This window comes from Crocuta crocuta, unplaced genomic scaffold (assembly GCF_008692635.1).
Source record: "Crocuta crocuta isolate KB4526 unplaced genomic scaffold, BGI_CrCroc_1.0 scaffold55, whole genome shotgun sequence".
Classification (NCBI taxonomy): domain Eukaryota; kingdom Metazoa; phylum Chordata; class Mammalia; order Carnivora; family Hyaenidae; genus Crocuta; species Crocuta crocuta.
Genome location: NW_027530512.1, coordinates 4,215,124 through 4,232,518, shown reverse-complemented (window position 1 = coordinate 4,232,518; position 17,395 = coordinate 4,215,124). Strand labels below are relative to the sequence as shown.

At 34.0% G+C, this 17,395-nt stretch overlaps 1 protein-coding gene across 16 annotated transcripts in view; it reads left to right on the top strand.

Annotated features, from left to right (window-relative positions):
* The window catches only part of FUT8 (fucosyltransferase 8), a 309,441-nt gene that overhangs the window by 122,160 nt on the left and 169,886 nt on the right, over positions 1-17,395 (top strand). For 11 of the 16 annotated variants that reach the window (XM_077767165.1, XM_077767167.1, XM_077767159.1 and 8 more), the window contains one exon: positions 5,580-5,670. The exons of the other annotated variants lie outside the window; for them this stretch is intronic. The gene's annotated coding sequence lies outside the window, so the exon portion shown is untranslated. The remainder of the gene's footprint in view (positions 1-5,579; positions 5,671-17,395) is intronic. 16 annotated transcript variants of the gene reach the window in all.

Genomic DNA, 17,395 nt, shown 5'->3' with positions numbered 1-17,395 from the left:
ATCCTTTTACCTATTCATCTTCTCTGCTCTCTCCCTACCTTCCAACTGTGGACAACTTTTGCTCTTTTCTTTTCTTTTCAACTGTTTCCATAATTTTGCCTTTTCTAGTATGTCATATAGTGGAATCATACAGTGTGTAGCCTTCTTAGATGGGCTTCTTTCACTTTAAGTATTTTCCATGTCTTTTCATGGCTTGATACCTCATTCCTTTTTAGTGCTGAATAGGATTTCATTGTCTGTATGTATCAAAGTTTACTTACTGATTTACCTACCGAAGGATATTTTGGTTGTTTTCAAGTTTTGGCAGTTATGAATAAAGCTGCTCTAAACATCCATATGCAGAGTTTTGTGTGAACATTAGTTGTCTACTAGCAGCTAGTAATGAGCATCTATTTTAGCTAGAAACTGTGTTGTAGACTTTACATGCAATATATCATTTAATTCTTGTGTCTGTAATAGATTGTGTGAAGTTCATGGCACATAGTAGTATATGTCTAACGACTGGTTGCTATTATTATTTCTCTGTGTTAGTTCCAAGCATGTAGTTTAATCAGAAATTGAAGCTGCTAAGATGAGAGAGAGGAGTGGGCTGTGCAATCAGACCTAAAGGACTTGCTTGGAAGTTAACAGTGGTTTGAAGGTGAATAGACATCAAAGAGTGGTTCAAGGATAATCTGCATCATGATCACTTTGGATGTTAAGCATGTTAAGCTTGTTAAAATGCACAGTTTTGAGATGGCACCTGGGTGACTCGGTTGAGCATCTGACTTAGGCTTAGGTCATGATCTCATGGTTCGTGGGTTTGAGCCCTGTGTTGGGCTTTGCACCAACAGCACAGAGCCTGCTTCGGATTCTCTGTCTCCCTTTCCCTGCCCCTCCCCTGCTTGTGCTCTTTCTCAAAAATAAATAAACATTAAAAAATTGTACAGTTTTGGGTTCGTCCTCAGAAACTTAGACTTTTTATGACTCAGAATCTCTGGTCCTGGGCCCCAGAGTCTGCAATTTTATGACCTTAATATGTAATTCTGATCCACAGTGAAGTTGAGAATCATCTTTTTATTTTTCCTGATGATTAAAAAGATATTATTCTAGTGATTTTTAAACATTGTTCTTTGATACAGTAAGTTTTCTATTTTATTGGTGATGGAGGTGGTAAATATTTTCCATTAAAATTTTTACAGATAATATGTAATAAATATGATTTTTATATGTTATGAGAGTAGGAGGAGTAGTGATTATTCATTCAAGTCAAATTTAGTAAATATAATGTATATTTTATTTTTTATGAATATATCATATTTTACTTTATTATTCAAATGTAGTCTTTTGGAATAGGGTAGAAAAGGAAGACAGACTGAGAACACATACTTTATGAAGATAGGTGGAGAAATGAAGAGAGTGCTTTTCTGGTTCTAACTAGAAGGAAAAAATAACTACAAATTATTTACATAACTAATACGGATAATTAAAACCTGATGGAAATTTTCAAGGAGTTTTGGTATGGGTAATTTTGTTAGTCATATTGGTTAATGAAACTCATATCAGGAATGTTCAGCTTCTGTGTTTTTTGACAGCTACTCTGCCTCCTAAGAACATGCTTCTTTTGGGTTTTGTCAATGTTGGCTTCCTGGGAATCTTCCTCCATTCTTTGGGAAATTAAGTTGTACCCCGGCAGTGCTTCACATGGACCTCAGCTTTCTTAGATTCTTCAGGTAAAACCTTATCCAAAAGAACCAATGAGTTGCTTCAAGTCATAGTTTTAAACTTAGGTGTTTAGAAAACTGCATTTTAGTGAGTCTTAGCTTTGGTATTTTTAGTCCCCAAGTCATTCGGGCTCTCCAGCATCCACAGTAAAAAACTCTTATGGGATAAGTACCTCTATTTTTAATATCTGTGGTTTTGTTCATTCTCAGCAACTAGGTCACCAGAACTTTGTTATTATTAATGAAAAAGGTACCATATACTTTTTTTTTTAGGAGTATGCTTGGCCTGAATGAAATTAAGACATCTTAGAAATTGTTGCTTTGCTTTAAATATTCATTGGATATAATTTTACATATTCTGAATTCAATCTGTTTGCTGGTACAATAACATTATTTACCTTTGGGAACTTTGGCTATTCTATCAAGCTATTAAGAATTCACAAGAATTACTACAGCTTACTAGTAGGCCTGTAACTGAGAGCCTCTGTCTGACTTCTTTTAAAAGCTTTCTTCAGTATTTTCAAAAGTAACTTTTGGGTCTTACTGGGCCTGGAACTTTTACTTCTGTTACGACAGAAGCAGACAGTGGACCTTTTGAGAAGTTAGGAACAGTGGGGTACAGAAGAGGAGAAAAATCATGCATGATATCATGCCTGTTCCCTGTTCCTTTATGAAAAATAATCATAGCCTTCTCTACTTTCCTGAGGGTGGTGACGACGGTGATAGTAGGAGCAGTTGTATGAGCAGATTAAGGAGGCGTTGAGGAGAATGTATCACCTAACATGGGCTTTCAGTTATTTCCCCAATGTAGATAACAGAGTGATTATTACTCAACATATTTCTTCCATGAGATAGTCTCATGTGCAGTATTGTATGTTTATCACATCAATTGGCCTTTTAAAAAATATTTTTCGGGACTAAAATATGTTTTCTTTTGGTCATGATATTTGTTCACTGTATTACTTTCCTAAGTTGTGTTTCCTCAACTTTATTTTCCTCAACCATACTTACTGTATCCATTTCCCATCTTGCACCTGTTTTGGGAGAGGGCAGTAGATACCTTCTCATGGACTAACATGTTTTTTGGAAAATTGATTTTCCAAAAAAATCATAAAGGTAAAGGTCATGCTAGATTTTATTCCATGTAGCCATGATGCATCAGTTAGAATGGGGACAGGGAAATAATACACACTAGATGTTTCTGTCAAGGAAATTTAACATAGGGGCTGGGTTATACAGGAGTTGGAGGGTTGAAAAAGCAAAAGGGGGACACTGGAGTAATAGAGAGACAGTCATTACAGAAAGTAGAGATAAGGCTGGGAGAACAAAGAAGGGCTTGGGAGTAGAGTTGGGGCTCAAACATCTGGAGGGGGTACTGCCTGGCTGCTGCTGGAAAAACTGGTGGTGGTCACCAACTACTACAGCTTAAGTAGAAGGTCTGTTCTAGGGCAGTGCTGACTGGAAAAAGCAAGTTTCTTCTCTTCCTCTTAGTGGCAGCATGAGGAAGCTGGCTAGCAAAAGAGAAAGTGTTTCCAGAGTTCTTTTTTCAGCATCAATATGCTGAGTATTATAGGGTGGATTTGGAGCTGAGAACAACAGCTAAATAACAACCACATATAGCTTTCTCCTCTCCTGGTTACATGATGGCATGGGCTCTGGTCTCTTGATGTCTTCCTTAGCTCTTGGGACCTCACATGCTCTTAGAGTCTAGGATTTGGAATGAAAGGAATTGTTAAATTAACTTGTCTAGTTAATGTGATTCAGGGTTATGAGATGGGACCACCTGTTTTAAGATAACAGTGTCATAGCCTTTCTGGGGACCTGAGATTTAATCAGATACTAATTTCTTTGGCTCTACAGGGGTTTTGTATTTTAAAATACAAAAATTGTGGGAGGAATAATGATGCTATAAACCAGAAGTTAAAAGTTGGCTGCTTATGGGTCAAACAGTGGCCTGCAGTAAGAACCCAGTCTTCCTGCAAAGCTTCTCACATTTTAATATGTATTTGAACTATTTGGGGATTGTATTTTTTTTGTTGTTATTGTTTATTTTTGAGAGACAGAGAGACACAGAGTATGAGCAGGGGAGGGGCAGAGAATGAGGGAGAGGCACAGAATATGAAGCAGGCTCTCAGCTGTCAGCATGGAGCTTGATGCAAGTTTCGAACCCATGAACCGTGAGATGATGACCTGAGCTGAAGTCAGATGCTTAACCGACTGAACCACCCATGCTCCCCTAATTGGGAATTGTTAAGATGCAGATATGGATTCAGTATGTGCCTGGATAAAGGCCCCAGATGCTGTATTTCTAACAAGCTCCTAGGGGAGGCTGAAGCTACTGCTTCCTCAACCAGACTTCTCCCTTTCCTGCTTTGAAAACCACTGGTATGGCTTGGATCCACTGTTGGACTTGGGTTTGAGTGATTGATGGAGAGTGGTCATAAAGTAAAAGTTTCCTGAAATCTTGACTAACTTTCTAGAAATATTTTGAGCTATATTAATAGATTTATAGCCATTTCTTTCCAGGTGGAGCTAGAAAGGCATAGGCCTCTCATAGGTTGGATTTTTGTCCATAATTTTGTATTATTGCATCATCTGGTCTGCATGCAGAGGGATATCTATCACTTGTAGTTTTCCTGGAACATCTGAGGCTTTTCAGTAATTGTGTATATGTTTAGGGAGAACTGACTAATGGAAGATAGGATAGGAGGACAATTAACAAATGCATGCATCAGATATCTTGCCTTCATTAGAGACATTATTCTTGATTAAATAGGGCTATCTGTGGATTTCCAATATTGCATTTGGTTTGAATTTCATACTAATTGCATTTCCCCACTTTTGGCACTTTCATATACGTAAACTTGTCATCAAAGTATAGGGTCTTGCCTTGAACCAAATAAGTGGTAGTCTGTCTTAATGTAACTTTGAATACAACCCAAATTTATGAAGTTGTTAATTGCTCTTTACATTTGGATTTTACTCTACTAAGCCATACCTGGTCACATCAATAAAAAGTTAATCTTTTTTCAATTGCCATCCTTCAAGATTCTCTCTCTGCACCTGCCTCATCCCCATTCCTGGATCTTTTCTGTTTTCTTTACAGACTTAGTTTTTCTAAAATTCTAGGTACTTTTTGTTTGATAAGAATATTATCCTTAAATTTTTAACTCAGACTATGGATAATAATTTAGGCCATGAATAGAGAAATAATTGGCCTCTTTATCAGCTGAGGTGAAAGAGTTAAAATGAAAGTTGAGAGTTCAGGGGATTCCTATAGAAAAGAAGGGTGAAGAAAGCTCAATTTTAGGATCTTAAACAAAGCATTTTGATTGGCATATAGAGACCCTTACATGCACATAAACGCCCATATTTGAATATTTATAGAAGATAATCTGTCAAAATTACTGTTATTTTAATTTGCCAAGCTTGGCTGATTGCTGCAGTTGGATGTTAGTTGAATTTTAGATGAGGAACTGTAAATACGATCTGGTGTGGAACATGCTTTTTGTCCTTGAAGCTGTTTGAGTATCTCCCCCTCCCCACTTTTCTTTTTTTACAGTGGGCCTTTTTGTGCAGCAGAATTTCCGTGTTCTTTTTTAGGGGAAAAAATTAAAGTGGTGTGAGAACAGTAAATAATATTTTTTTTTAGTTAAAAAACAATGTATTCACATTTGATGATCAGGAATTATTTAAATGGTTTAAACTAGTCAGTCTTCAAAGAAGCTATCTCTAGAGATTTCAAACCTAGGGACATGTATCTCATTTGAATGGCCTATGAGGTTTTACGTGAGATATATTTCTTGTTAACAGCAAAGAAAATGTGTAATTGTAGATAATTAATGTTACCCCTTTCTTTTGTCTCATTTTGAACAGTGATAATTTTAGTGACCCAGATTCAAGCAATAATATCTTCCTTTTGGAAATATCATGTGGTTTTGTCTGCTTGTGTTCTAGTGGAAGGAAGGTAAGCCATTTTTCACAGTTAATACTGAAATAACTTCGTTAATAAATAAAAGTTTTCTTTTTAAAAGTTAGGAAATCATTTTCTCTTTAGGTAGCGCCCCTACACCCAGAAAACAATGTATTATTTATTGATGCTGTTATCACTATTTCTCAAAAGATNTGTGTCAAGTAAGAAGTTGCTGCGGTGGAGGTCAAGGAGGCTGTTTCCTGCTTTCTCCTCTAGGGTGTTGATAGTTTCCTGTCTCACGTTCAGGTCCTTTATCCATTTTGAGTTTATTTTTGTCCATGGTGTGAGAAAATGATCTAGTTTCATTCTTCTGCATGCTGCTGTCCACTGAGACTACATTATTTGAAGCTTTGAAGGTAATCAGTGACTTTCTAAAAATCATCTGACTTTTTTGGAGCAGGAGTACATTCTGTGCTCTGTTAGTCTCTCTTGTCTCTTTTACATAGCCATTTTCACCTGGATAGTTTATTTTTACATATATAACCACCTGACATGACTAGGTGTTAATTTTTGATTTTAGCTTTTGATGTTTTCATTTCTTTGTCTCTTGTGAACTGACATAATTGACTCCATTTTTGAAGGTTATTATTTGAGCTAGAAACTCAGTTTTAGATATTGACTTTGTTTTGGGATTTCAGGAGTGTGGGGTCTCAGCCATTTTATATTTAGCAAATTAAGAATGGAACTTTTAGAGCATTCTTTTCTTTCATAAGCATCTGTCTTGAATCTCATTTGACAGACTCCTTTTGGGTTGATTAATTTTTTCTCTAGGAGCTTTCATTTAATATTTTTCTTGTTACTTTAGTCATTTTTCCCAATGCTTTATCCCCAAATCATTTCCTATGTGTTTCACTCTAATTCCTAATTATCTTGGTAGGAAAATTATTTGCCCAACTTTGTAGCTCTCCTCTGGCTGAAGAACAAGATTATTAATAATTAAGATTTCACCCTTGTTCCTAATTTTGCAATGGTTCACCATCTGTTCAAGATATTAAGAGCTCAGAAATGTCTGTTATACCTAATACATCACAGATGTGGAAAATAATAATAAAATAGTTACATTTATGTAAAGTGAAGGTACTGCTAATATGTTCCCTTGGGTTTGGCCATTGTGACATTCTTGCTATGTTTGGGAGCTTACATGCGACATGCTTTTAAATTTCTTATGGTGAATTAGATATGTTTATCTTATTTAAAATGCATGCCTTTGATTAAGTATGTTAAAGCTCAGTTGAATAAAATTTAAGTCAATAATATAAAGAGTAATGAGCTGTTTTACAGGGTGATTTGGAAAAAATAAATTAGCTGTATATCTTGCTATCAGAATAGCAGACAACACTATACAGTGGACTAAAATTTCCTCAGTAAATTAGATAAAGGTTGATTCCAAGCACTAGCAAATGTTAGGAATTGGCATCCAAATGTCAAATTTCACATACAAATTTTAGTATTTTACTGATTTTTTTTTCCTCCAGAGAAAGAATCTGAAAACTTCAGTTTGTTTGGAGGTATTATAAGTTCTATTTTAGGAATTAAGAAGCAGGCTTTATTTTTCTACAAATTGAGTGGTAAGAATACCAGTGAATTAACAGTTTTTACTGGTAAATTTTTAAAAAGCCCCTATGGAAATTTAATATTTAGGTCTTTATTTAGGAAATATTTTAGTTTGTAATAACAATGCAGGTTCTAAACAGTCTCTGTAATATTTGGTTATATATGTGTTTTCATAGTTTCAGAAAGGAAGGGTGAAATAACTTTGTTAATAGGGTATATAGCTTAATAATTTGCATTTTGGTAATACAGGGTGAACCCTATGATCAATCATATTTTAGGTAATTTGTGTGCCATTGAGACAAATTAAAATCTCTATTCTTTCCCTCTCCATAATAGCATAGGAGTGCTCTATATATATCACTTTATCAGTAAAATGTGAAGGTAAAAATTGAAAATGGAGATTTTTTTTGTGGTTTTTGGTCGATGTGTAAGTCATCACTCTGTCCTAACATAAGTAAAAACTAACATAAGTAAAAACATAAGTAAAAAACTAACAAACTGAAAAATCAGCCATCTTTTCTGAAATTTTTCATACAGTAAAGGTCACCAGGCAAGCTGCTATCCTTGAGTTAGAGAGACAGACAGGCAAATACAGAGAACAACAACTTACCCTCGCAGAACTCAGGGGCAGAAACCTCCAAGGGAACCAGTACTGGGTAGGAAAAAACCTGAAGTGTAATTAACAAATTGTCAGAGGCTCAGGGTGGAAAAGTTTGAGGTATAAACTCCAAGGGGGCCCAGGTATAGGGCCACAGTTCCATGGTTTTACCTCCAGGTGCTCTACCATGTCTTCATAGCGAGTATTAGACAGCAATGTTACAAGGGTTGGGAAGGAGGAATTGGGAACATTCTAAGATATTTGTACTTCACTTCCCATGAAGAGTTATAGGATTATTTGAGACTTGGATTAGTTGAAAATATATGTGAACTCCAGGGCAACCATTAAAGAAAGTGAAAAAAGAACTATAATTGACATTCTAAGAAGGTAGAGTATATGGAATAATATAAAATCCTCAATTAAAGCCACATAAGAAAAAGAGTGAAGATAAAAATAGGAACAAAGAACAAGGGCAATAAATAGAAAATAGAAAACAGTGAAAGATAAAGTAGATCCAGATATATCAGTAGTTACTTTAAATGTCAGCTTTAATACAGCCAATTAAAAGAGACTGTCAGAGTGAATCAAAAGACAAGACTCACTATATGTTGTCTACAGAAAGCTATTTTAAATAGGAAGATACAGATAGATTAAAAATAAAAGGAAGGGTAGGATATACTGTGCTAACACTAATCAAAAGAAAGCTGGAGTAGCTATATTAACTTCAGATAGAGCAGACTTCAGAACAAGGAAGCTCTTCAAGTATAAGTGGGAACATTAGTTATATAATGATAAAGGGGTTAATTCTTTAGGAAGATGTAATCCTTACTGTGTATGCACCTAACAAGCCATCAAAATATGTGAGGCAAAAACTGATAGAATCGCAAAGAGAAATAGATGAATCCACTATTATAGTTGGGTATCTCAACACTCTTCTATTAAAAGTGGATCTAGCAGACAAAATCAGTGAGGATATCTTTGAACTCAACAGCACCATCAATCAACCATATATAATTGACAGCTATAGATTATTTCATTGAAAAACACTGGAATACACATTCTTCTAAAAAATGAAGATGGTATTTTAAGAAATTTCAGAGTTCATTTTAGATTTTAATTTGTTTCATATAGGATTTGCTGATGTAAACAAGATCAGAAAAAAAGATGAGGATATCATTTAAAAAAAATACAATAAATTATCACCTGGTCCCCCCCCCACCTCTTACATAAATGTAGGGTAAGAATTTTATAACATCATTTTTATTGTGATACACATTTTTCTAGCTTTAGTTTGATATAATGAATGAGTGTATGAGAATTATATACTTTTATAACTGAAGCCTATCTGGCAGTTTCTCATTCATAAGCTACTATGAATATTTCTTACAACTCTTTGGTTCCATGTCACAAGATTGGAAAATTACTGTGAAATGTGAATTCCTTAAGGCCTGGCCAGTATTTAATAATTACTGACCTTTGTACCTGAATAACAGAGCTCAGATATCTGACTGCCTTGTTATTTTTTTTGAGTGATTTTGAGGAAGAACAGAAGAAGCACATGAGAAAGAACAGGTGAGAATTTGTAAAGGAAGAGAATATTCTAACTGGATTTTAGAAGGTTTTCTATGCTAGTAGAAAACAGATACTTTGCATGATAAACTGCTGAACTTCCTCAAGGAGAGATGAAAATGACTTTAGTTTGATTTTATATTTGGAATGGTTGATGTTTCATTCCTTTCTTACTGTCCTTGCTGTCCTTTAGAGCTGTGCTAGTGGGGAGGAGGATCATAGGTTTAAATTACTGGAATGTAGGGGCACTGGGTAGAATGGGGAGAAGTATTTCACCTTCTTTCTCTAAATTTTAATTCTCATTCTTTGTTACTCAAAGTGGTTTTCATGAATTGGCACCTTGTTCCAGAAAGGGCTGATTCTTTGCAAAGCTATTCTAATGGCCAAAGGCATTTAGTGTTTTCCTGTTGGATTAATGGGATAATATTGATGGGTTTGATATCTGGTTGCATGCAAAATGCTGTATCATTGTTATCATTTGTCTGCCTGGTAGACTCATGATAGTGACCTTACAGAGATTACTGTTGTAGATATGATTCTTTAAAGGAATTAGAAATCTTATTAAAATGGATTTGGTGAAATTGTTCCCTCTTCTGTAGAAAAACAAACAAAACTGAAAACAAAAATAAAACAGCACATCAAATGAACTCTCTCCTTGGATTATAAGTAGTGATTTAAGGACAAAAATCTATTAATGTATAATCCCAGCGTTTCTGTCCTGTTTTAGCTGCTCATTTTCTGTACAAACCTTGATCAAGTCAAATCACTTCTTACCTGAGTTTCTTCATCTTCAAAATGAAGACAGTGTCTACCTTACAAAGCAATAAGAATTAAATGAGGAAATGTATCAAAGTGCCTAGCTCAGGTTTGACATGTAGCAAGTGTCATTTCTCTTCCTCCTTTTTGGGATCAGTAAAATCTGGATTCCATCTCTTGAGTTCACTAGTAACTGATTGTGGGATCAAATTATTTTGTCTTTCCAAACCTCATTTTCCTTTAACATAAGGTCATTAACACACACTTTATAAAGTTGTTACTGGAATTCAATTCCTAATGTAGTCTAAGAAGTTTTTGTTGAAGCTGAACATGAATGTTAAACTGCTAAAAACTTAAATAAATAGTGAGTTTTGCTGGATAGATCTTTTGGACACCAAATCCACATAACATGTGGAATATATACTAAGAAGAACATAAAAAAGAAAACGAAATTTCTGGTTGTGTTTTTTTAGGGAGGACTCTATAATAGTTTACTTAATATATGCTTACTGTGATTCATTGGGAAAGTAGGGAAATTATGGATCAAAGGATTTATTTTCACTTGAAATAGCTACTTCTGGAAGGAATATGCATAGGGTACTAAGGAAGTCAGACACTTGAATATACCTCTTTCTTTGTTTTTATTCTTTTTATCTTAAGTGATGTTATTTTTAATGAGATTTCAGTATGCAATAATAGTTTTGTGAGAAGATCTTGGAAAATTAATCAGTACAGAATATTTTCTAGTTTGTTAATTACCAGAGAAAGAACTTAATTAACCAATATTAAAGGTTAGTTGGTGAAATAAGGTCAAGTTAAATGATTTATGATTTAAATTGGTGTTGTTGAATTTAACTGTGTGTTAAATCAATATTATTTCTTTGACATAATCACAGAATAGAAATTGATGTGTGTGGTATATTGTATTGAACTAGGGACTTTGTATTTTTAAGGATATTATATAGTTTCATAAATGTTTGTTAGATTTGTTTGAATGTGAATCACTTTTATAAACAATTAGTGGCAAAAATATCATTGGCTTTGTGTCTTGAAGCAGTTGAGTTAGATTTGTATATGTTCAGATGAATATAATTTTAACTTCTTTTCTTACGCATTTCCCAAAAGTTAGGAAATAATTTAGCATAGAGAATTCCAGAATTCCCAGGCTATTACTTTATTTGACATGCTATATTTCTTATTAGATGTTTGTTAACCACTCTGAAAATGTTGCAGAAAGTAGGGAATAATTTTCACATGCATAGTTTTTAGCTGCAAGGAAAAAAAGATAATCGGAAAATAGAATCAAAACTGAATTGCAAAAACATTTTAGTGCAGGCAAACTTATGTTGAGAAAGTGGAGATGAATTTGTGTGTGTATATTAAGGACATATGGATATGTTGATTATGGCTAAGTTGAAGTAATTTTATCATAGGCAAAGGGCTTGAAAAGTGAGAATAAATGCATGCGTTATAGGTATTGATGGCATCAAAATAACTTGGTTTCTTCAAGGGTTTGTTTTGTTTTGCTTGGTGTTGTGTTTGCTTTTTAAAGAAACCAAATACGTATGAAACTGGCTGTTTATTTTTTGACTTCCTTTTTTCTTAATAATTTTAATGTTGAGAACTATTAGGATTCTGTGATTATATATTTATAAAGTATTATTTGAGCACATCTATCATAAAGTAGTATAATATTTTGACCTTTTTATTGTAATAAAGTATATATAACAAAATTTACCATTTAACCATTTTAACTATGTAATTCAGTGGCATTAAGTACATTTGCATTGTTGTATAGCCATCACCATTATCTGTCTACAGAATTTTTTCATCCTCCCGAACTACTGTACTCCTGAGACATTAACCCTGCATTTCTTTTTACTTCCAGCTCCTATAACCATTGTTTTATTTTGTCTTTCTGAATTTGAGTATCCTATGTTCTTCATGTGAGTTGCATTATGTTATATTTGTTCTTATGTGACTGACTTCTTTCACCTTGTATAGTATCTTTAGAGTTCACCAGTGGTTTAACATGTATCAGAATTTCACTCTTTTTAAGATTGAATAATATTTTATTTTATGGATATGCCACATTTTGTTTATTTATCTGTTGATGGATATTTGGATTGTTGTGACTAATGCTGTTATGAACATTGGTGTGCAAGTGTCTGTTCAAGTGTGCTAATATGTTTTTATATATTTTTTAATATTTAAACATTTTTGTGGTAATGAAATTCTGTTTAAATGGACCAGATAAATTCTATATTTTCAATAATCATTGAATATTAAATATTTATGTGTGTATTCTAAGTAGTGAAGATATGAAGAGTTATAAAATCATGATACTGTTTTTGAAGAACTTGTAGTAATAATTAGGGTATGTTTATAAAAACTTGCAATCTAATAATAATAGGGTATGTTTATAAATACTGCTTGGTGGCATATACTTTTTGAAGCTGAAGAGGTATTCATAATCTAATACAAACCAACATCCTTTCCCACTGAAGTTTTGCATGTCATCTTCACCAGTTAGGCAAAATACATGGCCATAATCAACATGCATATTCCATTCAAGCATATGTATTTAACAGATGCATTTAAGATTCAAGCATAAATTCTGGAGTGATCATATGAAACTGGAAGTTAGATCATGACATTCATCTAACTAGTTTTCTCTAATGAAAGTATTCTTAGGAGTAACTTACATTTCTTTTCCCAGACTCCCACCTTAACTCTGACCACATCTCCTGTCCCCATCCCCACCATGAGTAATTCTTTGTTGTGGATATATTGCTTATGTATGTAAACTGGCTTAAGTGTAAATTAGTAAAAGGCAGAAGGATGAACCCCATGTCTCAAGGTTCTTCACAGGCTTGTGATTCCAGTGTTAGTCTCTATAGCACTTGGGTTTTCCAAATGAGAGAAAACTGAATAGGCACTTAACACCTCTAAATAAGGTTTCTCAACAGATTTATTTCATAGTAATTTTAAAGGCCAAAATTTAACAGATTATAAGCATTTTGTTTTGTTTTGGTGTTTCAGTGGTCTTTTTCTTTCAAAGTATTTTTCCTGGAAAAGCAATATAAATCTTTTATGAATTCAATCATAATTTTGCAGTTTAATTGAGTTTTTAAAGTTTTTCTGTGTGTGCCAGCTGGAGAGGGTTACTATTCTTTTTCCACTGACATGTTAGAGACCAACCAGCTGTTTGAGTCATATTTCCTATGGATGATATTTTGAAGTTCAAAAGGAACTTTGAAAATTTTAAACACAACTGAGCATAGGTTCCAAAAGGTAATGCGGTAGCATTATTTTTTTTCTCTATATCCATCTACCCAGAAGTGAGCTTGAATTGTCAGTGATAAAGACATTTTGTAGGCTTATTACTCTGAAGAATGAAAAAAATGAAAATGGAACTAATTTCCAAGTTAAAACTTAAAAAAAAGTGAAGGATGAATGAACAAGTATGATCATCCATTCATGCAACACATATAAGAAAGTTTACTATGTACCAGACAGTCCACTAAACATATGAAATAAAGCAATGATTGAAATAGAGTCAGTCCCTCCACTTACAGAACTTAGATTGCATAGAACAGTGAGTGGAACATAATAGGCACTTAAAAAATATTTGAATACAAGAGTGTCTGTTTTGTGAAGAAGGTTTTGGAGTAAGGGGCATTTTAGTGAATAAGTATGGAGTGTCCCATTCATTGTATTGCAGACAGTTAATGTAAAAAAAAATGAAAAATGGAAACAAACCAAATACTGTATTTATTTTTAACACTCAGAGGATATATCTATCTATCTATCTATCTATCTATCTATCTATCTATCTATCTATCTATATAGATATATATATAGATATATATTTAGTTTTTTTTTACAGTAATTTATGAAGTTATTCTACTTGGGTCACTTAAGTATTTTTATTGTGTATTCTCGCTAAAATACTTCCACGTAGACTTCNGCAAGGGTGAGTGGGGGAGGGACAGAGAGAGAGGGAGAGAGGGAATCCCAAGCAGGTTCCATGCTGTCAGTATAGAGCCCAACAACCTGGGGCTCAATCTCACGAACCATGAGATCATGACCTGAGTCAAAATCAAGAGTCAGACGATTCACACACTGAGTCACCTAGGTGCCCCTGGACGGTATATTTTTAAAATGAATAGTAACATTTTTAAAAATATGTAATAGTAGGAAACTATTTAATAGTAATTTTAATTTTGTTTTATAGATACTTTGAGGAATGTCTACATAAGTAGATGATGGAGAACTGAGAACATTCCTTAGCTTTTTTATATGTTTAAAAACTCAGTTTGGATGTACATATTTTTTTTCTTAAAAAAATTTTTTTAATGTTTATTTTTGAGAGAGAGCATAAGCGCACAAGTGGGGGAGAGGCAGAGAGAAGGATAGACACAGAATCTGAAGCAGGCTCCGAAGCTCGAACTCATGAACCATGAGATCGTTACCTGAGCCGAAGTCAAACGGTTAATTGACTGAGCCACCCTGGTGTCCCAAAGATGTAGGTATTAATAGATTATTAGATTGAACTGCATTTTTTAATCTGAAGATTTGTTTTTGCTTTCTTCTTTGCTTAGTAGGATTACTGATTTTCTTAATTAGGGGAGAGAATATGTGTGTTTTGGGAGTGCTGATTATTGATGGTCGATATTCTTCGGTTTTCAAAATATAATAGGGCAGATTATAGGAAATTATTTCTTCATGGCTCTTTTCTTTATAATTTCTTGCAATAAGTTGTGTTTTTATCACATTAGAGAACTCATGAAAAATTCCATTGTACACAGAGATTATTCATAACAAACTCATTTTATTTGAAATACTGTAGCGACTTCACTTTCTTTTATCCTCTGGAAGATCCTATTGACTCTAATTATTGAAGTTCAAATGATAACTGATTGAATTTGAAGACTGTTTCAGGGTCTGTTTATCTTTTTAAAATGATTTTTAAAAGATTATTATTACATTCTTACTTAAATGATAGGTTAACATTGCTTAGGTATAAATGAAATATTCTTTTTCAAAACAAGAGTTTTGTTAGGCCACATAGTTTCTGGGATTGTGATATACCAAATTTGAGACAATTTTTTTTCTAGATGTTTAGCTACAAGTACCACAATTTATAAAATCTTGACACAGTGAGCATGTGAAGCCAAGAGATCAAACTATAAACCTTAGAAGATGATTTTAAGTTCCTTTCTCTGTCTCTCTTTCTCTCTCTTTTTCTTACTTTTTCATTTCTGAAAAATAAGATGCCTGTTCCAGTTCAGTGAGTATGGTAATATCAAATCCAAGTAGAATAGTACATCTCATCTTGTCTTCATGTTTTAAGGTGATAATAGTTTATAGAATAGAGAATAAGTCATTTTGTTAGATGTTGACTCCCTTCTAGAATAAAAATGTGAATCTAGCAGTAAATCATTGTTATACTTTAAATGCTTAAAATATAAGAAACGAAATACAGAAACACTGAAACAATACCATATACATGAATGATAGATAACATTTATAATTGGTATTTTAATTATTTCATATGACATGTATATAAATAATATTTGCATACATAAATACAATAATAATGTATATGTTAATCTAAATGAAATAAATGGTTTCTCCTTTTCTATTAATAATTTTTTAATTTTTTTAAAAACTTAGATCCAAGTTAGTTAGCATATGGTGCAACAACGATGTCAGGGGTAGATTCATTAATGCCCCTTACCCATTTAGCCCATCCCCTCTCCCACAACCCCTCCAGCAGCCCTCTGTTTGTTCTCTATATTTAAGAGTCTCTTATGTTTTGTCCCCCTCCCTGTTTTTATACTCTTGTTGCTTCCCTTCCTTTAGGATTATCTGTTTTGTATCTTAAAGTCCTTATATGACTGAAGTCATAACGATATTTGTCTTTCTCCAACCGACTAATTTCTCTTAGCATAATACCCTCTAGTTCCATCCACATAGTTGCAAATGGCAAGATTTCATTCCCTTTGATTGCCGAGTAATAATCCGTTGTATATATATATCACATCTTCTTTATCCATTCATCTGTTGATGGACATTTGGGCTCTTTCCATACTTTGGCTGTTGTCAGTAGTGCTGCTATAAACATTGGGGTGCATGTGCCCCTTTGAAATAACATACCTGTATCCCTTGGATAAATACCTAGTAGTGTAATTGCTGGCTCGTAGGGTAGTTCTATTTTTAAGTTTTTGAGGAACCTTCATATTGTTTTCCAGAGTGACTGCACCAGTTTGCATTCCCATGAGCAGTACAAAAGAGATCCTCTTCCTCCGCATCCTCACCAACATCTGTTGTTGCCTGAGTTGTTAATGTTAGCCATTCTGACAGATGTGAGGTGGTATCTCAATGTGGTTTTGATGTGTATTTCCCTGATGATGAGTAATGTTGAGCATTTTTTCATGTGTTAGGTGGTCATCTGGATGTCTTCTTTGGAGAAGTGTCTATTCATGTCTTTTGCCTATTTCTTCATTGGATTATTTGTTTTTGGGTGTTGAATTTGATAAGTTCTCTAAAGATTTTGGATATTAACCCTTTATCTGATATGTTGTTTGCAAATATCTTCCCCCATTCTGTCGGTTGCCTTTTAGTTTTGCTGACTGTTTCCTTCACTGTGCAGAAGCTTTTTATCTTGATAAGGTCCCAGTAGTGCAATTTTGCTTTTGTTTCCCTTGCTTCCAGAGACCTGTTGAGTAAGAAGTTGCTGCAGCCCAGGTCAAAGAGGTTTTTGCCTGCTTTCTCCTCTAGGATTTTGATGGCTTCCTGTCTTATATTTTGGTCTTTCATCCATTTTGAGTTTATTTTTGTGGATGGTGTAAGAAAGTGGTCCCAGTTCATTTTTCTGCACATTGCTCTCCAGTTTTCCCAGCACCATTTGCTGGAGAGACTGTCTTTATTCCATTGGACATTCTTTCCTCCTTTGTCAAAGATGAGTTGGCCATCTGTTTATGGGTCCATTTCTGGGTTCTCTATTGTGTTCCATTGTTCTGAGTGTCTGTTCTTGTGCCAGTACCATACTGCCTTGATGATTATAGTTTTGTAATACAGCTTAAAGTCTGGGATTGTGATGCTTCCAGCTTTGGTGTCCTTTTTCAGGATTGCTTTGGTTACTCGGGGGTGTTTTCTGGTTCCATACAAATTTTAGGATTTTTTGTTCTGGCTCTATGCTAGAAGAATGCTGGTGTTAGTTTGATAGGTACTGCA